This window comes from Triturus cristatus, chromosome 12 (assembly GCF_964204655.1).
Source record: "Triturus cristatus chromosome 12, aTriCri1.1, whole genome shotgun sequence".
Lineage (NCBI taxonomy): Eukaryota > Metazoa > Chordata > Amphibia > Caudata > Salamandridae > Triturus > Triturus cristatus.
In genome coordinates this window covers 817980453-818006683 of record NC_140595.1, presented here as the reverse complement: position 1 = coordinate 818006683, position 26231 = coordinate 817980453, and the positions used below count along the sequence as shown (strand labels likewise).

At 47.3% G+C, this 26231-nt stretch overlaps 1 protein-coding gene across 1 annotated transcript in view; it reads left to right on the top strand.

Annotated features, from left to right (window-relative positions):
- Positions 1-26231, top strand: part of TMEM95 (transmembrane protein 95) — a 552801-nt gene that overhangs the window by 144260 nt on the left and 382310 nt on the right. The window contains exon 2 of the mRNA XM_085637265.1: positions 25526-25628. The gene's annotated coding sequence lies outside the window, so the exon portion shown is untranslated. The remainder of the gene's footprint in view (positions 1-25525; positions 25629-26231) is intronic.

The following is a 26231-nucleotide window of genomic DNA, read 5'->3' as shown; positions in this document are numbered from 1 at the left end:
TTGTCCAGCCGGACAGTGGTCAAGAATTTACTTGTACATCAAATGAACAAATATTACACAAATGCACAAAGTGGGACACAAGCCTGTGTCCTGTATGAACAACGGAAATTGTGCAAAACAGAGAAAAGAACAACATAGGCTCAGGCAGAGAGCATGGTTTGTTGCAAGGAGCACAGATAAAAATGAAAAAACAAACAAATCACAGGGACACCTTTATGCTTTACAGTAAGTTATTTTTAGCATATACGGTGTTTTAAAGTGTCGACGGCGTTTCGATCCATTGGGGAAATACAAGGATCATCATCAGGACAACACATATTATGCCTGTAGGATGGAGCCTGAATAACCAGGATGACGGTAGAAGGGTCAATGCGGAGAGAGCAGTATACCGTCAGCTCCCGTACTGACGATATACTGCTCTCCGCATTGACGGATTTTGGAAACCTCTTCCGAGGAAGTTATCACCAAATACGGTTAATTCCTGGATATCGCTGAGCACGTTGCTACGGCTCCGCCTCCATCCCGGCTCCAATTTTGCCCTCCAACTACACGGTTCCCGGCGGTTACCGCACCGCCTTACACCTACCCTCCGGTTGGACGCACACCAGATACCCACTCTTTAGGAACCTATTCCTAACACACGGCTCATTTGCCGGTTTAGCACGTACCCGACCCTTCTACCGTTCCGTTGTTCATACAGGACACAGGCTTGTGTCCCACTTTGTGCATTTATGTAATATTTGTTCATTTGATGTACAAGTAAATTCTTGACCACTGTCCGGCTGGACAAGTCCCTTAAATAAGTACTGATCGAGTCTTTATTTATTCTCCCAATATATCTTAACATTTCTAGGGACCATTGTTGTTTGAAATAATTAATTTCCCAGGGTCCCTGGTGGACCTTTCTTGGGTGCCCTTGTTGTGTTAAAAAATGCATTTACAATGCGGCGCACCATGGGGCAAAAACGGACAGATGCGTGATGCATCTGTGCCGTAAAGGCGGCTCAATGCTAGAGCTGCGTCGCAAGCGCAACGCAGCTCCAGCAAGGCTCTGGGGTGTCCTATCTTTACAATGCTGCATCAATCCTTACGCCTGCTTCAAGCAGGCGCAGGGTTTTGACGCAGCATGGGCTCATAAGTGACTGAGTGAAATCTTGTAGATTTCACTCAGCCACTTTTAGGAGGCGTTCCTGCGTGGAACACCCCCCCCTGTGCAGCAACGCCTACTTCTGGCGCAGGGCTTTACAATGTGACGCATCTCTCAGATGCGTCACGTTGTAAATACCCCGCAGCATGAATGAATGAATGAATGAATATAAATTTTATAAAGCGCAAACTTAGCCCAGGGGCATCAAGGCGCTGCGGAACAGGATCAAGGAAGGAGATTTCAGACGGTGTAAGCACTAAAGATTCACATTAGACACAGCAATCGGACAGGTGAAAAGCCAGGTTTTCAAGGACTTCCGAAAGACCAGATGGGACTCCGAGGAGGAAACAGTGGAAGGGAGGGAATTCCACAAATTTGCCCCTATCAGAGAGAAGGCTATCCCCCCTCACCTGGCTCTTCTGGCCCTAGGAACAATAACCTGGTACTTATTTGCAGATCTAAGGCCCCTGCCAGGACAGTATCTTAGGAACATTGTATTGATGTCTTCTGACCCCTTTTTAGGTCTCGCCTGAGACAGCGCTTTAGCGCTGCTCTGGCGAGACTTATAGTAAGCACTTTTGGAAGTGCAAACGAGTGCTTTCAGGCCGCCAACTACTGTGCATGTGTGCCGGGCGGGCGCACCATTTGGCAGCCTGAAAGCACTCGTCTTTCACTTTCGCCTGTCACACAGTGTGATCGCGATTGCGATCACTTACATTTCGAGGGCGCTTTGATGTTTTCAGTGAGCCGCGCGGCCACTGAGGACATTAAAGCGCCCGTGAACACCATTTGCCACCCCCACCTCTTCAGCCAACTTACTCACCATGTCTGCTCTGGATTCTTGTGCCTCTTTTTGTAACCCAGGAGCAGTAACATTGTCGTGGTGTCACTAGGGCTTCAAGTGGATGCTTTTTCAATATTATATACAAGCCACAGTTACTGCTAATTTATCTTATGCAACTAACAACGATTGACAAAGCCAATAGTCCTAACTTGTTGTAGGTATCATGTTACTTGTTGTGTGTAGCTGTAAACACGTAGCTACAGCCGCCCACCTAGTGCTTAATTTGTAACAAATAAGTGCTGGTGTTTTAATGAGGCAGAAGCTTTACACTTTATACTTTTTTTTTATTTTGCGTAACACAGAGGACATCAACTGAAATTTAATAGTGGTTTGGCTACAGCCACTTTCCCAGTGCTTAATTTGTAACAGAAGAGGTGCCGGGGCTCTGATTAGGTGGAAACTTTACACAGCATGTTGTTTTGTTTAGCCTGCCTAACACAGAGCACACAAACCGGAAAAATGGGGAGGGGATGTTCTTTAAAGGCCACTACTGCTAACTTCCGAGTTTTGAAACCAGGTTTTAATGTCTGAATATGCTTAATAGCCTGTGATTGTGGACAAATTAGTTGATATTTCTATAGACACAAACATAAATATGACCTAAAGTGGAGCTACGTTATTATTTTATTTGTGTGTAGCTGCAAACACGTAGCTACAGCCACCCTCCTAGTGCTTAATTTGTAACAAAGGAAGTGCCGGTGTTTTGAATAGGCAGCAGCTTTACACTGTATATGTCTTTATTTAGTTTGCGTAACACAGAGCATATAAACTAAAATTCAATAGTGTCTTGGCTACAGCCACTTTCCTAGTGCTTAATTTGTAACCAAAGAGGTGCCGGGGCTTTTATCATGTTGAAGCTTTACAGAGCATGTTTGAATGGTTAGCCTGCCTAACACAGAGCACAGAAACCCTACAAATGGGGAGGGCATGTTGTTTAAAGGCCAAAACTGCTACATGCCACACACTGATGCACGCCACACACTGCTGCACGCCACACACTGTTGCATGCCGCTGCACACCACACACTGCTGCACGCGTAACACTGCTACACGCCACACACTGCTGCACGACACACACTGCTGCACGCCACACACTACTGCATGCCACACACTGCTGCACGCCACACACTGCTGCACGCCACACACTGCTGCACGCCACACACTGCTGCACGCCACACACTGCTGCATGCCGCCACACACTGCTGCACGCCACACACTGCTGCACGCCACACACTGCTGCACGCCACACACTGCTGCAACCGTGCTACATGCCACACACTGCTGCACGCCACACACTGCTGCACGCCACACACTGCTGCACGCCACACACTACTGCACGCCACACACTGCTGCACGCCACACACTGCTGCACGCCACACACTGCTGCACGCCACACACTGCTGCACGCCACACACTGCTGCACGCCACACACTGCTGCACGCCGCCACACACTGCTGCACGCCACACACTGCTGCACACCGCACACTGCTGCAACCGTGACACTGCTACATGCCACAAACTGATGCACGCCACACACTGCTGCACGCCATACTTTTTTTTTATTGTGCGTAACACAGAGGACATAAACTGTAATTTAATAGTGGCTTGGCTACAGCCACTTTCCCAGTGCTTAATTTGTAACAGAGGAGGTGCCGGGGCTCTGATTAGGTGGCAACTTTACACAGCATGTTGTTTTGTTTAGCCTGCCTTACACAGAGCACACAAACCGGAAAAATGGGGAGGGGATGTTCTTTAAAGTCCACTACTGCTAACCTACGAGTTTTGAAACCAGGTTTTAATGTCTGAATATGCTTAATAGCCTGTGATTGTGGACAAATTAGTTGATATTTCTATAGACACAAACATAAATATGACCTAAAGTGGAGCTACGTTATTATTTTTATTTGTGTGTAGCTGCAAACACGTAGCTACAGCCACCCTCCTAGTGCTTAATTTGTAACAAAGGAAGTGCCGATGTTTTGATGAGGCAGCAGCTTTACACTGTATATGTCTTTATTTCGTTTGCGTAACACAGAGCATATAAACTAAAATTCAATAGTGTCTTGGCTACAGCCACTTTCCTAGTGCTTAATTTGTAACCAAAGAGGTGCCGGGGCTTTTATCATGTTGAAGCTTTACAGAGCAGGTTTGAATGGTTAGCCTGCCTAACACAGAGCACAGAAACCCTACAAATGGGGAGGACATGTTGTTTAAAGGCCAAAACTGCTACATGCCACACACTGATGCACGCCACACACTGCTGCATGCCGCTGCACACCACACACTGCTGCACGCCACACACTGATGCACGCGTAACACTGCTACACGGCACACACTGCTGCACGCCACACACTGCTGCACGCCACACACTGCTGCACGCCACACACTGCTGCACGCCACACACTGCTGCATGCCACACACTGCTGCATGCCGCCACACACTGATGCATGCCACACACTGCTGCATGCCGCCACACACTGCTGCATGCCGCCACACACTGCTGCATGCCACCACACACTGCTGCACGCCACACACTGCTGCACGCCACACACTGCTGCACGCCACACACTGCTGCATGCCACATACTGCTGCACGCCGCACACTGCTGCAACCGTGACACTGCTACATGCCACACACTGATGCACGCCACACACTGCTGCATGCCACACACTGCTGCACGCCACACACTGCTGCATGCCGCTGCACGCCACACACTGCTGCACGCCACACACTGCTGCACGCCACACACTGCTGCACGCCACACACTGCTGCACGCCACACACTGATGCACGTCACACACTTCTGCACGCCACACACTGCTGCATGCCGCTGCACGCCACACACTGCTGCACGCCACACACTGCTGCACGCCGCACACTGCTGCATGCCGCACAATGCTGCACACCGCACACTGCTACACGAAACACTGCTGCAGGCCACACACTGCAGCACGCCACACACTGCTGCACGCCACACACTGCTGCATGCCGCTGCACGTCTCACACTGCTGCACGTCTCACTCTGCTGCACGCCGCACACTGCTGCATGCCGCACACTACTGCACGCCGCACACTGCTGCACGCCACACACTGCAGCACGCCACACACTGCAGCACGCCACACACTGCAGCACGCCACACACTGCTGCAAGCCACACACTGCTGCATGACGCTGCACGCCACACACTGCTGCACGCCGCACACTGCTGCCCGCCGCACACTGCTGCCCGCCGCACACTGCTGCACGCCGCACACTGCCCACATCTGCTGCACGCCGCACAATGCTGCACGCCGCACACTGCTGCACTCCCCACACTGCTTTTATGCGAGTTTATGCTACTGACATTGTAAATGACAATGCCTTTTGTTTGTTTTAAGACCAAAACATAAATAAAAGGAATTGTAATTTTACAATGCCAATAGCTCAAACTCTTATAATTGCGAGACCTATTGCATTGCAAATGCTTGTTATGCATAGCCTTGTGGACAAGACATAGGGCTTTAAACACAATTTTCATCCTCAACGGAAGCCAATGCAGGCTTCTAATAGTGGCAGCAACTGAATGGAGTTTGGGGAGGTCCATCACCAGTCTGGCGGCGGCATTCTGCCCTACTTGGAGTCGATGCAGGAGTCCTTTATTAACCCCCATATAAAGAGCATTGCAGTGGTCCAACCTGGACACCACAAGGGCCAGCACTGCCTGTTTGCGGGCAGGCAGGGGCAGAAAACTGAAAATCTTCTTAAGAATCCGTATCACCCCAAAGCAGGTAGCAGCTGTCCTATTTATTTGAGATCTCAGGGAGAGCGTGGAGTCCATGATAATGCCTAAATTCTTGGCAGTGGCACAGGGGCTGGGGCAGGAACCCAGCGAATCAGGCCCTCAGGCTGGTTTTGCGCCGCCGCTGCGTCACAAAAGTGACGCAACGGCGGCATAAAAGAGGCGGCGTAAAAGAGGCGCAAGGGGCTTGTAAATCTGCCCCGAAATGTGAATGACAGTACAGCAGACCAGTGGTTGAAACCAAGATTGTCTGATGCTTTGTTAGCAAGCTTGTTTCTCTCTCATTGTATAAAGATAGCTGCAGAGGCCCTCCATAATTACAGAAATGTACTATTTCAAAATGATTATTAAATAAACAGTACTAAAGCAGCCAATCACACAGAGGCATTTTGGTAGCTATACAGCAGTATCGGCGCCAGTGCTTAATTTGAGCAGGTGGTTTCCTGTGAGTTCCACTCACACTCATGTTTGGAGACCGGCACTCATTTTTCTGAATCGGATATTGATTTGAGAGCAATAGGGGGAAAAGACAGACAAAGGAGAAAGAAAGACGGAAAATCGTCACCAAGGAAGAAAGGAGGAACCTGCTAGAGTGAGATAAACAGCAGGCAGCGTCTGGCGGAGGATTAAAGAGGCTTGAGGTGGAATATGAACAGGAACATGGCCTGACCTCCTGGAGACGCTGGACCATGGCCCCGAGAGTCACTATTGACGCTTTAAACCGCTGCATGGCTGGCACTGGACTCCCGGGAAGCTGCGAGCAGCGGTCTATTACCTCATGGGACTTGCTGGCGCTCCCCCATGACCGCTGTGACCTGATGCACGTCCTCTGTGACTGCCCTTCGAGACAACCTTTTTGGGAGGCGGCTGTCACTACACTGAGAGAGACTCTACCAGGGGGGATTCCTCTGTCCCGCTTCTGATCCTTCTACCTTGCCGCCTTCCGGAGGTCTCCCGCCTCCAGGGCAGTCTCTTGTATACAGCACTTGCCAGGCTAAGATTTGCAGTCTCCCCCACCCCCACGGGGCCCCCTCACCCCCCTTCCCATGATTAATGGCTCTGGACCATGTACCAGACAGCCTCCCACGTGCAGGCCATCTACAACCTCTCGGAGAAGAGAGAGGGCTTTCTTCACACCTGGGCTCCTTTCCTCCAGGACACCGTTTACTAGTCCTTAGCTAATTGCACCCCCACCCCTAGCATGGTGGACGGATGTTAATTCACACCATATTGCCATCGCCCATGGGATGCTACCAGGTCATGCCCCTTGCAGATGCGTGCCTACTTTATCTGCTCTTTCTCTCTTGTTTCTGCCTTCTCTACATCTCTCTTCCTTCTTTCCTCCCGTATTTTTCCTTTCCCTCCCCTCTCTCTCTTTCTCTTCTCTCCTTCTCTTTCCCCTGCCTTCCCATCTCCCCCACCCCAGACGTGTGGCTGAGTATGGACTCCCTTCTTATCTTTTCTTTTTCTTTCATCCTGTTTTGTCATGTTTTCATTTTCTTTTTGGCCCCTCCCCCTTCCCATTGATTATTCTGTACGCAGTTGTGGACCTGCGAGTCCTCCTCTCTATCGCCCTTCCTCCTCCTTCAAGAGTCCCTGTTTCGCGGGCACTCTGCTTGTCATGTAGTCAGTGTTCTGTTTCATTTTGTATTGTGTTTTTTCATGCAGTATTATTGTTTCACAAATGGTATCTAATGCCCCCCCCCCTTTTACACGGTTTTGTTCTGAATGCTCAATAAAGAATTGTGAAACAGAAGTGGATTCACGGCTATGCAGCCTTGGTATTCGGAGCGCTGACATTTTAGAGCGCCGGCCGCACGCTTTGGGCACCAGCACTCACTCTTTTACAAATTAGACATTTCATTCTGAATTTCAGAGGTCTCACTGGTCTAATCTGCTTTCAACACATCTCTCCCAAATGGTAGAAATGGAGACTAAGCCAAAGTGTAAAAATAAGGGTTCAGTTTGTCGTGGGGTGCATGGTCCACGAGAGCAACAGGCAGACTCAGTAGTCTGTGGGAACAGTTCAGATCAACAGACCATTGGTCGTTGGCGCCCTCGCCATCGGCTCCCCCTCAGCGACCCTTCTCACCCAGCCAGGGCATGGGTCTCTCTCGAGGTGGATGGCCGGTTATTGCTGTTTCCCTTTGCTTTCCTAGCACAGGAAAGACAAGCATTGGCAAAGGCAATAGATCTCACATTTGGAACTTATTGGTGCTGTTAATCCCTTTTGGCAATGCCGAACAGCATTGGTAAAAAGCACAATGCTTTTTATAGAAGCTATTCAGCATCAGCAAACACCCCCCCAAACAAAAGTTGTGATGTAGGCATGCGCATTCGTCATCACACATGCATGTTTGCTCAGATAGCGTTGAAGGCGAAACCATATTTGGGGGTCCCGTCCAACTTGTCCTCTTTAATGTTCCTAGTGTCAAAAAATTGCGAGGAGTAGGTGGATGTTCCAAGGGGGGCAAAGTTAAGGAGCGCCTTGAAAAAAACCAGACAAAATGCAGAATTTGGTGGCAGCACTAGGGCCTGACTTAGATCTTGGCGGGACTCCCGTCGTCCCTCCGTGGCTGCGTTTACAAGTACTCCCTCAAGCTGATGGATTCCCGCCCACCCTATTTAGATGTGGGCCGGCTGATCCTCCATCCGTGTTGACACAATGTTTCCCGTCGCGTAAGCGGCTCACCTTCATTGACGGGGCTGACATTATTCCATCGCCATCGGGGTGGTGGGATTGTGTTGAGCCTGTTTACATGTCTCAGTTGTGCTGGTGTGGTCCTAGTGGCGGATTCCTGACAGATTACACACATGCTTTACACATTAGAAAAAAATTGTTGTAAGAGAAATTTAAAAATGCTCAAGTCCAGAGCAAATGTAAATAGACAATTCAAAAGAAAACAATTAAAAAAGAAGCTTAACTTCGATTCCGGTAACGACAAGATTGATTTCCTTGGTGGTCAAGTAGCAGCAGCAAAGGAATGACTTGTATCATCAGCTTAATGGCGGAAGGGGAAGTGGAAAAAAGAAAAAAAGGTAAGTTTCTATCTTATATCCCTTCGAAACCACCAACTCAGGTGTGGAGGTTTACCAGTCACAGTTACGACGACGGGAAAGCACATCGTACTTGGCCCGGTGGAAATATTGGCTGAACTCCCTCCGACAGCCGCTTTTGCCTATGATGCCACTGACATGGAAGGAACATTTTGGAAGAGACGCCCACTCAATTTAGATGCTGGTGAGTCTATGGACAATAGTCCGTCCAAGTCCCACCCAGTAGGAGGACGGAAACACCAACAGAAAGTGATAGCAGGACCAGATCCGCCAAAATCTAAACCAGTCCCTTAGTGTTTAAATACTCTTTTCGTTGGACCCCTGTTAGAGGGGAACTGCTGCAAACAGTTCCTTTCACTCTCTGGAAGCTGGCACCCTGGGCATGGGCCCAGCTCGCACATGCTAAAGGCCTGCCCTGCGCCCTCCTATAGAATGAGGCAAGAACCATTTTTGTTTTTAGTTCAACAATCTAAGATGGTGGGCACCACTTAGATTAACAAAAAGGATACATTTGAAGAATGTGAAAGCACTTTGCTTGAAGTACTGTACCTGACAGCAACTGCAGCTGCCCAGGCCAAACAAATATTTAAATGCCCCTAATGGTGGGAGAGCAATGGAGTACTGAGTGTGGGAGAAGCAACAGGATAGGCAGGGGGCTAAAATAAAGCCAGGTGGGAAGAATAGGGTAAAAGCAGCACGTAAGGGAGCGAGCAACACAAAGTGCTCTGCATGCAGGGAAAGAAACAGATGAGAGAGAGCAGCACGCAAGGAGAGAGCATGAACTTTTTCATTAAAGTGCCAGGGGTATTGGAAGTGACATCATGTGCCATGTGACATCCCTACCTGATGTCACAGAAAGTGACATCACACAAACTTTGACCTGGTGACATCACAGAAAGTGATACCACCTGTCTTTTGACCCACCCCGATGATGTTACAGGAAGTGACATTGCAAGGCATTTGACCTGATGACATCACAGGAAGTGATATCACATGACCTTTTGACCCCATGAAATCAAAGGAAGCGACATTGTATGACCTTTGGTTTGGTGCTATCACAAGAAGTGATGCATCTAAAGTTTGGTTAATTACATCACACAGAGGGGCTGGAAAATCTCTACAGATGCAAAAGCTATTTAGAAGATTTCACTGCTAAAATGTCAAAAATACACAATAAAAAGAGTTAGGGCATGGCATGGTACACTGCACATAACAGTGAGGAGACACAGAGAGCCTTTCACACACCTGCATGTAATTGTTCTTCAACAGCCATTTTGTTAATAAGCAGTATACAAGAGATGTTTCATTTCATATATTATTTTCTGTATGTTGACATTATATATTATTGTATACACAAGCATGCCCACTGCCAGTGGCTACTGTAGCATTCATCATTTCCTTATTTGACGGCTCAACACAAGTGAAATCAATGGCGATACAAAGTGGCGTTGACTCTGAACTGGGCCGAGCACTCTTTTCAGGGCAGACACAACTGAGCCCTTCAGTGGGATTTGTCATGTTTCCAAATGGAAGAAGAGCCAAGGGGTGGCGACTCCCTCGTATTCAGCTATGCTCTGGCTTTCAAACTGTTTTTATAATAAAGCAATAACAGGGTACGGATATCAGCAAAAAATGATATATGTTAATGGACTACCCCTCATACTTTCTCACCTTTTCACGCTGGGCTCACGTTTGTGGGAAGCAGACCCCATCCTGTTTCCCCCTTTGCATTTACACTAAAAGTGCTGTTAATCCCAACATAATGTCAGTGCCCATGTGCAAAGGTAACATTCGCTCCATCATGAACCTACAATATTCAGCAGCCCTCCTACTGGATTCAAAGCACAGCCTGCTCGTTTCACTGCCTTCAGGTGCACACTCACTGTGCGTGCGAGATGAAGGTGAAACGCAAGTGGCCATCTAGCGTTCCTAGTGTGTGCTTGTAGTCTGTGCTACTTCCAAGACTTTGCAGTAAAAGCCGGAGTGGCAGCCAGCCTGTCAGTCTCACTGCCCAGTCTCCTCTACCCGTCCTGAGGCACTGACTACCCGGACACCTGCGGGTTACCTCTGCCCAGGACTTCGGTGGGTCAACAGGGCCAAGCGGAAAAATACATCCTTGTACTTTACTCCTTTGTGCAGCGCATCTGTTGACCCTCCTTCCTGCCCTCTCAATGCACTGTCACCAAATGTATGTGGTATATTCCATAAACAATCAGGACGCTGTATTTCCAAAAGTATATCTCTTCTGTATTATCAACCCTCTGCGTCATGACCACAGCAGCAGCTTCCAGTAGAAGAATGCATAACATTCCATGTTCACCTACTTATGCTTGGAACTGAGACTGTTTGACTAGGATCTGATGCATTCTACATAATAAATACCTATTGCTATTTTCAGGCGCAGCCCGTGCAGCTAAGAGCTGTCGTTGCAGGGTGGGGTGGGGTGAGTCGACAGACGACAAGGTAAAATTAAACGTAAAAAAGAAAAACACGTATCTTGCGCTTGCCGCATCTCGTATCACTGAGTCGCAAGGTAAGTGGTTTTTGCTTTTTAAAAGTGAAGTCGTTTGTCGACTCCCCCCCCACCCTGCCTCACCACTCTTACCTGCGCAGGCCGCGCCTGGCTATATTGCTATATATATTACAAGTGCGTTCTTACTTCAGCACACTGTGGAACTGCCATTTCAAAGTTGCATATGTGCAATTCAGTACTGAAAATGGTAAAAATACTCCAGGAATCCACACACCGGGAGAAGCCGCCAGAGCAGAAAGGGGGGGGGGGGGGGGGGTGCTTTAGGAAGGGCGTCTGGATCATGAGTGGCAGAGTCGTGGACAGTTCGACTCTGGCCTGCCAGTGCATGTGTGTTTTTTTTCCAAACTCTGCCCAGAAAGAAATTGACGAAAGTGAGATAGTAAAGCTGCTTTTAATTCCTGTATCAGTCAGACACAGGTTGCAGTTTAACATCGACCGAGGACATTTGGCTCAGATATATGTGTATTCAGCAACTCTCGGTGCAATAATGGTAAAATAGCTCCAATGGGTAATGCACATGCTGCAGCAAGCAGTGTGTAATATGCGTTGTAGGGCTGAATCATCGTGAAATAGATAAAAGGGTTAATGTGCCTGCTGCAGAACTTTGCTTGTAGCCTGAATGTAGGAAACACAAGGAGATGATGGACGGAGCGCTGAAACTTTTCAGACACTCACCCCCAGTCACAGATCTGGGTTGAATCCATCATTGTTCTTTAGCTCACTTCGCCATCACAGTTTGGACCCAGCCTTATGCAAATTAGTCTTGTCCCTGTGCCTCATGGGAACAGTCCAGCCCGAACTGCCGGGTCTTCCCTGAACCGGAAACAAGCATCCTAAGCCTGGTTTTGGGGTAACACCCCTCATCAGCCAGGCTATCTTGAATCCAGTGGCAAAGTGAGCCAGGGACCCATGTCTGGGCATACCCTGCATGTGGCAGACATGTATGCTAATGTTAGCTCAGTGGGTCAGTGAGTTTGCTGCAGATATTTCTGTTCTACCTGCAGATGACACGTTTCAGTCCTCATAAAATAGCTTAGGGGGTTATGCCCGGCTGCCAACTGCAACATGTGAAGGTAAAGATTAGATTTTTTCACATTCCTAATTCAGTGTTTGCTTTTTTTAAGATTCATAAACCTAGAATCACAGAGGTGGGTTATGAGCTATGACTATTATTGCCAGAAGCAATTCCCTTTGTATAGTTGGTTAAGTAAATGGTCATAAGTAGAGTTATATTACAGGGCGCACACACCCATATACCTTATATACAAACAGAGCAAACATAATCTTGCATAAACGGAAGTAAAGCCCTTCCATCTCTCAGTTCATCTTTTGGAAACAGACACACAGCTTGCCCTCGATGGCCTGCTGAGTCTGGAGAGAAGGTGGGTAAAGAGACACACAGTGTGTCCACGGTGGCCTGCTGAGTCTGGAGAGAAGGTGGGTAAAGAGACACACAGTGTGTCCACGGTGGCCTGCTGAGTCTGGAGAGAAGGTGGGTAAAGAGACACACAGTGTGTCCACGGTGGCCTGCTGAGTCTGGAGAGAAGGTGGGTAAAGAGACACACAGTGTGTCCACGGTGGCCTGCTGAGTCTGGAGAGAAGGTGGGTAAAGAGACACACAGCGTGCCCACGGTGGCCTGCTGAGTCTGGAGAGAAGGTGGGTAAAGAGACACACAGTGTGTCCACGGTGGCCTGCTGAGTCTGGAGAGAAGGTGGGTAAAGAGACACACAGCGTGTCCTCGATGGCCTGCTGAGTCTGGAGAGAAGGTGGGTAAAGAGACACACAGTGTGTCCTCGATGGCCTGCTGAGTCTGGAGAGAAGGTGGGTAAAGAGACACACAGTGTGTCCTCGATGGCCTGCTGAGTCTGGTGAGAAGGTGGGTAAAGAGACACACAGCGTGCTCTTGATGGCCTGCTGACTGGAGAGAAGGTGGGTAAAGAGACACACAGCGTGCCCTCGATGGCCTGCTGAGTCTGGTGAGAAGGTGGGTAAAGAGACACACAGCGTGTCCACGGTGGCCTGCTGAGTCTGGAGAGAAGGTGGGTAAAGAGACACACAGCGTGCCCTCGATGGCCTGCTGAGTCTGGAGAGAAGGTGGGTAAAGAGACACACAGTGTGTCCACGGTGGCCTGCTGAGTCTGGAGAGAAGGTGGGTAAAGAGACACACAGCGTGCCCTCGATGGCCTGCTGAGTCTGGAGAGAAGGTGGGTAAAGAGACACACAGTGTGTCCACGGTGGCCTGCTGAGTTTGGAGACAAGGTCTCGAGGACCCGGTGGGTCCTCGAGACAAGGTGGGTAAAGAGACACCCGGTGGGTCCTCGAGACAAGGTGAGTAAAGAGACATGCGGTGAGTCCTCAGTGGCCTGCGGAGACTGGAACGAAGGTGGGTAAAGAGACACACAGTGTGTCCACGGTGGCCTGCTGAGTTTGGAGACAAGGTGGGTAAAGAGACACCCGGTGGGTCCTCGAGACAAGGTGAGTAAAGAGACATGCGGTGAGTCCTCAGTGGCCTGCGGAGACTGGAACGAAGGTGGGTAAAGAGACACACAGTGTGTCCACGGAGGCCTGCCGAGTCTGGAAACAAGATGGGTAAAGAGACACACAGTGGGTCCTCGAGACAAGGTGGGTAAAGAGACACACAGTGGGTCCGCGAGACAAGGGGGGTAAAGAGACACGCGGTGGGTCCTCGAGACAAGGTGGGTAAAGAGACACACAGTGGGTCCTCGAGACAAGGTGAGTAAAGACACACACGGCGTGCCCTCGAGACAAGGTGGGTAAAGAGACACACAGTATGTCCACAGAGGCCTACCGAGTATGGAGACAAGGTGGGTATAGAGACACATAATGTGTCCACGAGACAAGGTGGGTAAAGAGACACGCGGTGGGTCCTCGAGACAAGGTGGGTAAAGAGACACACAGTATGTCCACATAGGCCTGGCGAGTCTGGAGACAAGGTGGGTATAGAGACACACGGGTGAGTCCTCCAGATGAGGTGGTTAAAGAGACACACAGTGTGTCCTCGGTGGCGACACACGGCGTGTCCTTGGTGTAGGGTGACCAGACGTCCCGGATGTCCACGGACGGTCCCTGTTTTTGGAGAAGTGTCCCTACACTTTTCTGCAAATTGAAAAAATGTCCCGGCTTTTGGGTAGTGCCCGGGTTATTTAAGGTTTTTAAGGGAGGGTCGGCTGAACCTGCACTTTAATCACAGTGTTGTGCAGCCTCACATTTCGACCGTCTCTCTTTCTCTTACAAACGGGGACATAAGTTAAGTTCTTTAAACTCTCCTGCTGTGCTGCTTCGCCTCATTCAAGCAGCGCAGCGGGATTTATTGAGGTGTGAATCAGGGCTGTAGAGGCCACAGGGCAAGGCCAGGCCCACCAGCAACCGGACCCTGGAGCTCATCCCAGAACGTGCGGAAAAGTAATGTGAAAATATATTTTTTTAAAGAACACTAATATATATATATATATATTAGTGTTCTTAAAATATATATATATATATATATATATATATATATATATATATAAGAAGCCCTGAGACCTTTAGTCCTATTTCTATGTTTGTGCCTGTCCCAGTTTTTCATTCTGAAAATCTGGTCACCGACCCTACCTTGGTGGCCTGTTGAGTCTGGAGACAAGGTGGGTCGCAGTCCCAGCTCTGCTGTCTTTGACATCTGAGACCCGTATCAAGTCAGTTCATGAAATGAATGTACTGATGGCCTTCGAAGTGAGCCAGTTAGCGCCAGGTGCTGGGAGGGGCAGCACGGCGCCCCGGTCACCACATACCCTTGCCAGCTTCACCTTGTGCCCACATGGCACAGCATGCATTGAATGTGACATCTGCATTGGGTAGATTTTTAATGGCTTCATTGAGGCTATACTTTAAATAATTTTTATTTTAGGTTTCATTATGATATGCCAGTCAGTCAGTCAAAAAAGTCTTTATTACGATTGTTCATCTTAAAAGACATATATATACAATAAAACAATGTGAAATACTGCAACCATAGATTGGATATCACAGGGTATATAATTTATACACAACATACAATTCATTTAAATTAAAACGTCCATAAAATTCCATCTAAAAAGATAAAATTGGCAAAGTTTACTGTAGTCCACCATATCTTTCGCGAATAGCCCAAGACCAGCTTAGGAATTTGGCTACCCCTATGATAATAGTTCCATTGTCTCCAATTTTCAGAAGCCTTTTAGCAGTCATAGCGGAGGTTGTGTAAAGAGATCTACTCAAGGGTTTGAGCCACCTGCTCCTAGCTAAATGATAGGCTGGACAAACATAGAGAAGGTGGCTTACATTTTCAATACAGTCAGGGCAGAAAGGACACCTGTCTCCCATACCAGTTTTCCATTTACTGGTAAATTTAATGAGTGGGAGCGTTTCTACCCTAAACTGGTGGTACAGCCTGCGATCTCTAGGTTTGGTAATCAGATCCCAGTAAATTTCAAGGGATGGTTCGTCCTTGAAATCCCAAAAAACTCTAGTCAGTGGGGATCCTACCAGAGTAGAATGTCTCCTAGATTTTACTAAGCTCCAGTATGCGGCTCTTAAATCAGTCTTGGTTGGAGGGACGACCATTTCCGGGGATACCCAGAAATCCCTCATTCCCATATCAATAAGGAGGTTTTTGACAGTTTTTAGCCATAGAATCTTATTAGAGTGGTCCATCCCCCTTACTTCAAGTAAGGCCTTTGCGAAGTGATGTAATTCTGGGGTAGACCACAACCTTCTCCAGAAGAGGACCATTCTAAGCTGTGCAATGTCCTCAATAGGGTTACAACCAAGGTCAAACAATAGGGGGATTCGAGGAGTCGATTTTGGAAGGCCCACAATTGATCTTAAAAATTTATTTTGGGCCAGAGCTAAATCGGACAAGTTACAACAACCCCAGATCTCAGCACCATATAGAATAGCAGGGACTATTTTCTGGGAATACAGCTTTATTGCTGGAGCCACTGGCTTAGTTAGAGATAGCCTATGCTCCCTTAAAAGGGCTCCTGCTAGCTGTGAATGTTTCAGGGCTAGAAGCTTCACCTGTGGAATCTAGCTCAATTTTTCACCGGGGGTAATGCCTAAATAAGTAAAAACTTTGGTCTGCTTCCCACCCATGAAAACTTTTGCCGAAACGTCTCCTGCCCCGTGGAGCACCATAAATTTAGTTTTCTCTACATTAACCTCAAGCTCATGTTCGCTGCATTGGGTAGATTTTTAATGGCTTCATTGAGGCTATATTTTAAATAATTTTTATTTTAGGTTTCATTATGATATGCAATTATTGGGTTTGAAAGACTATGGTCAAATTAAAGGAATGTATTACTTTAAAAAAACGCATTGAATGTGCGTGGGCGCTGTGTTTGTGTCTCGGCGGCGTCGGTGCGCTATACTGTGCACAGGGCCCGGGGTAGACTCTGGTTTCAGCAGGAGAACCGCCTGGCCCCTGCTGTGGGGCAGGAGGGAGGGGCGTGGGGCGGGGGGGGGGGGATGGGGTCAGGAGGGTGTGGGGTGTCCGGAGCTCCCCTGAATAGCAGAATCTCTTGTCCTGACCCGTGTCCTTTCTGGTTCCTGCCCGATAGCATCTTCAGTGTCAACAGTGGTCCTGCCAAGAACCCGGTCCTCTGTTGGGAAAACACGAGCCTGTCAACAAGGAAGGGCGCGGGAATCCGCACTTCCTCTTCAGCACCGGGAGCTGCCCTCAAACTGAAGGGGGGAGGGGGAGGGGGGGCTAAAGAGACAGGAGGAGAGATAAGTGAGACCCGTGCGCCGCGAAGCGTAGGTACGGAGGGAGGGGGGCTGTGGGTGGAGGCAGGAGACGGCAGCAAAGGTGTGGGAGAGGAGAGGAGGGACTGCAAGAGACAGAGGGGTGACAGAGAGAGGTAAAAGGACAGAGAGAGTGGAAAAACACTGGCCAGAGAAATAGTGAAAGAGAACTGTGCCAACAAAGAGATCGTTAGAGGGGGAGGGGGGGGGGGACTAGAAAGAGATTGAGTCAGGAAAAGAGAGAGGTGGAAATAGAGGGAAACTGGGACAGATACATACAAAGCTGGCGAGAGAGGAATAGAAAGAGACGGGGAAAGTGAGCAAGTATTTGTGGATGTGTGAGAGGGAATTGAGAAACATAAAAAGAAATGAAGTAGAGGAGAGAAGAGGAGGCAGTTAAAGATAAAGTAGAGAGAGAGGAAGAGAGAAGGGGAAGAGGAGTAAAGAGATATAATGAAAGAGCGAGACAAAGACAGAGGAGGTCCAGAGGGAGAAAGGAAGAAAAATAAAAGGAAATGAGTTTGAGACAGGTAAAGAGAAAGAAAGTAGAAGGGAGAGGGCCAAAGAGAGAAAAAAGAGAAGAGGAAAGAAATCTAGAGAGTGGGGAAAGAGACTGAAACGGGAAAAGGTGGAAAAAAAGAATGCGAAAGAGGGACTGACAGCGAGACAGACAAAGCTAGAGAGAGAGACGTGAGGCAAAGTGAATACAATAAAGTGTCAGAGAGAGAGAGGGACAGAGAGAAATATTGACAGAGACAGCAAGTGGGGGCTAGAGTGACACCGAGAAAGAAAGAAAGAGTCAGAGAGGGTGGCAGAAAGTGGAATAGAGGGGGACAGATATAAAGCCAACGAGAGAGGGGAGCAGGAGGCAGAAAAACAGAGACATATCAAGACAGGTGATGAATGAGACAGAGAGAGAGGAGAGGTACTGAGCCGGGCAGCCTGTTCCCTTTCTTGTCTTTATTGCCAGATTACATTTCCAGGGTTGTAACTCCTATCCTGGCCTAGTTCCCTGGCAGCCTCCCCGACCTGTCCTCCTCCTGTCCTCCTCCTGTCCTTCTCCTGTCCTGCTCCTGTCCTGCTGCCTTCTCCTTGGACAGTTTCAATTCCCCAGCTGCATCTGGGGATTTAAAGTAACCCCGCAAAATGTACACAGGCAGACTAAAACACGTTCGTCATCGCGGGTTTTTATTATTTACAATATTGTTTTTACAATCGACTAATGATGGAAACCACTAGGGACAGCACAGAAATGTGCAGAAGGTGCGAGGATAAACCCTTGGATGGCTCAGGGAAGTCCCGAGAAGCCTGCAATGGCGAAGAAGGCACTATTTATTTAGTTTGAGTTTTTATGTAGCGCTTTGTGCTTCCTGCAGGTAACCTCTAAGCACTAGATAAACCAAAGAATAGGGGCCTTAGAGTTCAAACGGTGTGAGGATGATCCTGGTCAAATATTCTTCTGTCCCTCCCCCCAGGATGTGGGATTTGGTTTCAAGCTCTATTTTCACGTCTTTTCTGAGAAGGTTCTAGTTTGGCTCAGGCTGAGGCTTGGGTTCAGAGAGTTCCACAATCTGGCGCCTGGACTTCCAGAGATCGGGCTCAAGGCTCCTTTGGAGACCAGGTTTAAAGCTGATGATGGCCGGTGCCTGGCATTGCCAGGTCGGTGGCCTGATTAACAGAACGGAACATGCAGGGAGAAGAACTATATTAATCTTCATATTAAAGAGACAGAGCATCATATTTAAGAACATGGATCCGCTGCAGACAAATGAGATCACAAATCGAAACTATCGCGCTCAGCTTCGGTGAATTAATGACATAGCTCTAAACCCGATGCCATAGGTGTATGTTGCATGGAGTAAATTATTACAAGGGCCTGAGTATTCAGCTGTCAGGTTGTCTTGTAGTGCCAGAGAGCATGGGGTGTGTGGGTTGCGAGTGCATAGCCATGTCCGGAAGGGACCCTAGATGTCTCTGGGTCTGGAGGCAGCAGGCACCATCTCCCGAAAGACAGGCAGTTGTTCCTGACAGAAGGCGATGTCTAGGATCCAGGCTCTAACTGAAGGGGCACTGGATCTGCCCCAGTTTAAAGCCACCCTCCTCTTTGCCAATAGCAGCAGCGTGGCAAGCAGACTGCGGGTGTCAATGGGGGCGTCTTTCACATGTCCCAGCAACCCTAGTAAAGGCCGGGCACAATCTGTATCTCCAGAATTTCACACATTTTGCGGAACACATCCGTCCAATAGGTTACTTTGGTAGGGCAGCAAACACATCTTGTGTGGGAAGAGGTGTGGCGCCGCAGCCAGGGCGACTGACTCCGGAATCTGGGAATCACGGTTTGATCCCCGGCGCCGGCGGCAGATTAGCCCAGCCCCATGTGACTCTGGGCAATAGCTTGCTTAATCTTCCAGACGGCCCCCAGCGCCTAGAGACCCTTACGGGTGATTGTTCGCGCTTTACAAATGTGGATTATTATTACCTGTGTAACAACCAGGGTCTGGTATCTTTGCCGTCTTAAAAAACCCTCATTCACGTACAGGAATGGTGGAGCGGTATCTCTTGTTTATCTGCCTTCTGTGTAACGTGAAAGCATCATCATCGGGTCTTCTTTTGCAAATTATGCTTTCCTCCACCTGAGGAAGACCAGCTGGTGACAACAGTAGTGACCAGAAAAGGAGTGAGTATTAGTGCAGTGAATATTAAAATTACCTACATCTCAGCAACGAGTTTTATTCAGTTGGAAATGGGGCAAGGTCAAAATCAAGGCGGTGCCTACATAGAAAGGCTACTATTTTATGGCACCTGTTAATCCATGTGTGTGGTCGACATGTTTCAGCCCTAATGTTGCCCGTAAGGGTCTGGGGGCTTTCTTCAGGACCATTGTTGAACGGGTTGCCTATTGTGCAACGCACATGGGGTAGGTACGTCACTTACCCCTCTTGCCAAATGTTACCGGTACCTGTAACTGAAATGGTTATTGGTTAGTGCAAATTGGTTACAGCTTGCATTGGAGCAATGAAGATCCTGACAAGAATTCATATACATGAACTATGTATGTATAGGGACAAGACCTAGGCAATTTTAAAAACAATAACAAAAGATGGCAGGCTTGAGAAGCCTTAAATGTATGTGTTCAATGTGAACAATAGCGTTATCTCTTGAACTAACAATGTCGTAGTGGTGTCTTTCTTTAAAAAACGTGTTTAGTTAGACGCTGTAATTGACCAAGATAAATGAGTGTGTGTTGGGCGATACACGAGAGAAATTTATATTGTCAAAATGTTATGCATTAAGAAAGGAACCTGGCAAGTGCGGTTGACCCAGAGTTATTTAGGTCCTGTGGGAGGTACAGGAGTACGGTCTCCTGATCTTTACAAAGTCATAGTAGCATCTGCCTCTCAGTACTGTATTTACTTAGACGGGGTATTTGGCTATCGTCAGTACATGCACAATGGGCAGCATGCGACGGAAACAATTATTGTTAAAGTATAACATCTATAAGCTGTCACCTGTGTTTAAACGTATCTCAATTCGAGGTAATCTTCGGAGCCAAAAACTCGTACTTCCCCAAGACCGGACTATGTTAACAAGAGACCTACCCGACTAAAAAGGAGGACACGTAGCCTCGAGGCAGTGGGTTTTTATGTTCATCGGCTACTTGGTATTAATAAAAAAAAGGGGAAACCGGCAAAAAGGGAAACCGGCTACATTACAGACATAAGATCACCAAAAGACGGATTAGTCTTTAAAATTCAAAAGATTAAGAAAAATTGAGGAACGTGTGACATACGGATGACACAATCTCTCCGTACAAGAAATTGAATATCAAGAGTTCGCACTGTTTTTACCACCAGATAAGGAATAAAGAAGCAAATCAAAGAAAACAGGAGACAGTAAAATTGTGTCTTGATAAAGATGGCATTATCAATGTGAAGCCATCGAAACGCGTCAACGCCTTTTTTGAAAGCACAATCCTATGACCAACACAGAAAAATCAGTAACAGATTCAAATCATAACTAACTGTGATGTCGAGTCTAATGTGATGTGTATTGGTAAAGAATAGAATTAATTGTCTTACATATATGTCTGTCTCCATTATGCTGGTCATTTTTGGATTCTTGTAATATTGTGTTGTATTGAAATTGAAATTGATTGAATTGTATAATGTTTTTAAACAATTGTGTTATAATGAATGTGACATGAGATGATTTTATTGATATGATAATTATAGACAAATATTTGTCGAAATAAAAGCTTTTTTAAAATTTATTAGTAGTATTTTAAATCTCATTAACAACCAGAATCTGTTTATTATAGGAATCATATGAGCAAGGGAATCCCCTTTTTTGTGTACCTGTGTTTAAACGACAGTAATTTAAGCCAGAGTTCGGGTGTGACGAGAACTATTCTCTCGTCACTGTGTGGATTTAAGGTGCACATGTTGCTTCGCTGCAATACCGCATGTGTGTCATGCAAGTCAGTGCGTACATACCTTATTGTTCCCGTGTAAGGCTTCCTCGGGAGACTGCCGGCCTATTAAACCTGCTGTTAGGGGTATAGAAGGGAGAAGTTAGTAGGGGCGCGCATCGATGAATGTGCACGCAGTCTTCCAGTAGACTCTCGCAGAGGCAATACCTGAGGGTACCAGGTAGCACAGCTTGTGCTCGCTCTGTTCACGGTGCCAGCGTGACGCGGGCCTGTGTGGAGCAGAGTTGATCACTCTGGAGTTGTGATGGGCGTAGTAAAGCTACTTGTACTTGGTTTATGGCGGCGTCATGTGTTATTCAGTTTTTATCACAGTAAATTCACCCAGAGAGCGTAGATGCGTGTTCTCTTGCACGATATCACTTATTAAATGTATGAGTGCCTACTTAGTGCTTGTTATGGGCATGGTAGAGAGACTAGTGCTTTCAATATTTGTCAGTGATAAACAGTGAGAAGATGTGACTGGTTAATAAAACCTATCGTATAATTAGGCTTTCCTGTTTTCAGTTTCTAATTTTGGTGAATTCTGGTCGTGTTTTTTCAGTGTTTTCCAGTGATTTCAATACCTCAAAAAAACTGTGCTTTTCAGTGGTTACTCATTTTCGCGCCATAAAAAAACAACTGAAATGGTGTTTTACCGGTGTTTATGGAACGCTTTGCTTTTATTATTGCTTGCTTTCTCCATTGATGCATGGTATATAGACTGTGTACATACAGTGTATATGAGGTCCAAATACATTTTTACAAGTCGAAGGTTTCAAGATGGTTGGTAGAGTTGACTCGCCCTGATTTAGATTTATTTAAATGCCCGCTCTACTTGCCACTCCTTAGAAATTTTTGAACTTTTGGTTGATCTGTATTTGGAAAATGGGATTACTGAGAGCTGAGTTTGGGCCATATCTGGTCCGTGATTAGGGATGAAATTTCACCTAGCTACAAAAATAATTCATGTTGAATTTATCATGGACACAATATGTGGAGGCATAGAGTTAGGACCGAATTGTCCTCAAGCATGCCTGCCCTGATTTACAGCATATTTTGGTATATTTTCAAGTTTTTATACCACATGTGCTCTCTGAGGAGAAGTGAAATGGTATGAGAGCCAGGGTAAGCTCAGTGGTCTTGATGTACACACTAAATATAGCCAGTGGGGTAGCTAGACCTACTGCCACCCAGGGCAGCCCCTAAGGTTAGGTGCAGGTAAGAGCAAGCAACAGACAGCTTGTTCTCGGGGTGCGGGTGGGGTGGCAGCCAACTGACGACTTGTTCACAGGGGTGGGGTGGTGGTGTTAGTTGACAGACACGACTTGCTCACATCCGCTGCCCCCAAAAAGAGTGCCGCCCCATTTCTGAGATGAACACCAAGCTAGATTGTTGGCCATCCCTTAACATGGGCTATGGCCAAGCAAACAACGGCTCCAAAGGGAAGCCAACAAAGACAGACAGTCACCACAAACTGGAGATCGAAACGTCGAGAAAAACAGAAGTGGAAACCAAGAGGAGCCAGGCTCTGCACTAGGATGACAATGGAGAACCATATCCACGCACATGGAAAAGTAGAACCTGAGTGACGTTGAGTCTTACACTGTCCATTTAACACTGTGATATAAAACACATCCTATCTCCTAGGATAAGATATCCTAAAAAAAAAAATTAAAGAGGGAAGTTATTTACTGTCCCTGGGGAGCATGTTGGAGTCAACAAAAATATTTGCCATACTGTTACCATGATGCTAGATGTGACATGAAATGTCAAGCATGGCTTCTCGTTTATAGGTACTCTAATGTAAATCCTTTTCTCTCAAAACCGAAACTGTGTATCAACATCGCTGTGAAGTCAGTTTAAACGCGTCATGTGTTGAGTTTGGCAACATTGGTATAACTGGTAATGTCAATAAGAATCATTTGAATTTGCTGGCAGAGAGGTGGACACTTTGAGCTAATGAAAGTACAGGGGCCCTGAGAGAAAGAGATGAAAAAGTAAGTGGTAAGAGCTTAAAAAATGAGGCTTGGAGATGAAAGAGACAGTAGAGAAAGAAGGAAGCAAGAAGGGCAAAATAATAAGTGTTAAGCAGAAAACGAGAGCCATGGCCCAGCAAAGAGAATAATAATCAAGAAACAATGGAAGAGAGGCCAGGAAAGAGAGAAAGACAACAACATGTTGAAGGACCCCTGCAGAAGTGGGGAGAAAGGATCAGAGAAAAGGGGAGAGACAGCAGAGATAGACAGAAAACAGAGAAAAGGAAGAGATGGTGGCTAGAGAGAGAAAATCTGAAAGAGACAGCGAAAGTAAGCAAGAAACAGAATGAGCGTGAGGGGAAACTGAGGGAAAATAAAAAGACAAAGAATTTGAAGCTGAACTTGAAAGAGCTGAAGGGAAGTCAGGAAAATGTAGTGAGGAGCTGCTGGAATAAGGAGGAGCCTCAATCCCATACTCGGCTTCTTCGACCCCAAGGTTCGCCAAGTGATTGTCCAAGCCACAATTCTCTCCCGCTTGGACTACGCCAATGTCTTACTTCTGGGCGCCAACAAAGCGGAGATAGCACGACTGCAACGTGTACAGAACACCGCGGCAAGAACTCTGGTCGGTCTTCCACACTGATGTTCTGCCAAGGCCACAATCCGAAAGCTGCACTGGCTCCCCATCGAATCTCGTATCCAGTTTAAAACCCTTATCATGATCTTTAAAATCCTTAAAACTGGACGCCCAGATCTTCTCCGATCACTCCTCACACCTTATGTGCCTCAGCGCAACCTGCGCTCTCTAGGCCAACATCTGCTGATGGTCCCCCGCACAAAGCTAGCCCGCACTGGTGGACGCTCTTTCAGAGTGCTGGGAGCCAAACTTTGGAACACCCTGCCAGCGAACATTCGCTCACTGGAAAATCTGTCTGCCTTCCGGAAAGCCGTCAAAACTCACCTATTCCCCTCCCTTTAGGCCTCCTAGTTGCTTTCTTTTCTGTCCTCCGCCGAGTTTCCGTGGTTCTTTAGCGCCGGGACGCCTCTTTGCTGGGGCAGCTGTTGCGCTTTATCAAATTATAACATAACATAACATAAGAAACCAAATTTTAGTCGAGGAAAGAGCAGAGGGAGAGGGACCCAAAGGGATATGGGAGAGGCCGACTGTTAGATATGCATGAAGTGGAAGGAAAATTTACTTACAAGGCTGAAAGAAAACCGCGAGACAGGACAAAGAAACTGCAGGAGGCAGGAAAGAAAAGGACAAAAAAACATCGGGAGAAAGGGGGGAGGAGGAATGAAATAGGAAGAGAGAAGCTAAGAGCACTGGGGCGTTGAGGCAGAATGTGAACATGTCGATAGAAAGCTGCGAAAGGAGGCAAGTGAGATACTGCGCGAGGAAAGCAGGGTGCAGGAGAATGGAGGCTTAATGAGAAGACAATGGGGGCCACAAAAAGAGAAGCCAGGGAGATGAGAAGATGTCGAACTCATGAAAAATTCATTGAATTATGATAGAACGAGGGGAGGAGGAACGGGCGAGAGAATGCGGTAAAAGGGAGTTGGAATGAGGGTGGCCGGAGCAGAGAGGTGTGCTGGGGCAGGCACCGGAAGTAACACGCACATTCTGGATTAGAAAGAATGTCAGAACGTGTGAATCAGAGGTGACATTTCGGGAGGTTGACAGGTAGCAACATATGGCAGTGTGTTTGTGCAGCGCTGGCAGACCTCTCTCCAGAAACAGACAAGGTATGCAATTATATTAAATGCGTGTCTTTTATTGTCTACTGCAAGAACTCTCGGCCGAATCTGGATAACATGATTATTGCAAGTAAGCCGTGTGTGTTTAACTAAAAAATGCGCAGACCAGTTAATGCTAATAACTTCAACCAAAGAGGCATAAATAAAGGACAGTAAATAACGCGTACTTACTTCTTTCTCGATTCAGAGCATCCGGATATGGGGTTCTTTGATGTCATGTATCCGCCCGGAACGAAACCTGGCATAGGCCGCTAACGTGGTTTTGACCTATGGCTAAAGTGTCACGTGGGGTAAGATATCCAATCACCTACATTCCTAAACATTACTTTATTGTTTCACCAGAGATCCCAATGTGAACGAGCAAAGTGACGAACATGACGTACTGTTTCCAACTCATACACATGTATAAAAAAAAGCAATGAAGACTGTTTCTACGCTCAGCCCCGCCCCGCCCCCAGGGGCTCTGAGAAGTGGTGAAAAAACAACAAAGCCTCGTTATGTAAATGGTCTTTTTAAAGACCTGCGAAGTACTTGGGTGCGGCCGCAGTCAGTCAGACAGACGGCAGACCACAACAGCTCCTCTCCCCCGTCAACTATGAAAGTCAGTGACACTCGGTTTAAACCGAGTCAGCTGATTTTCATCCGGTAGGGTACTGTCGGTCAGAGTCGGTTTAAACCGAATTCTGGACAGCCTACGTATAATGCTACGACACTCACGATGGTATATGAGCATGGATTGTGCAATATGCAAAATCGTAGGTACAAATCGTCATCAGATGTTTGGAATATTTATTTATTTGTGATATGCATGTTTCCTGGTGAACGTATATCACGTGAGGGCGGATGATTTAAACGGGACCAGACCGCAATGTCTGGTCTAGTACTTTTTTGCA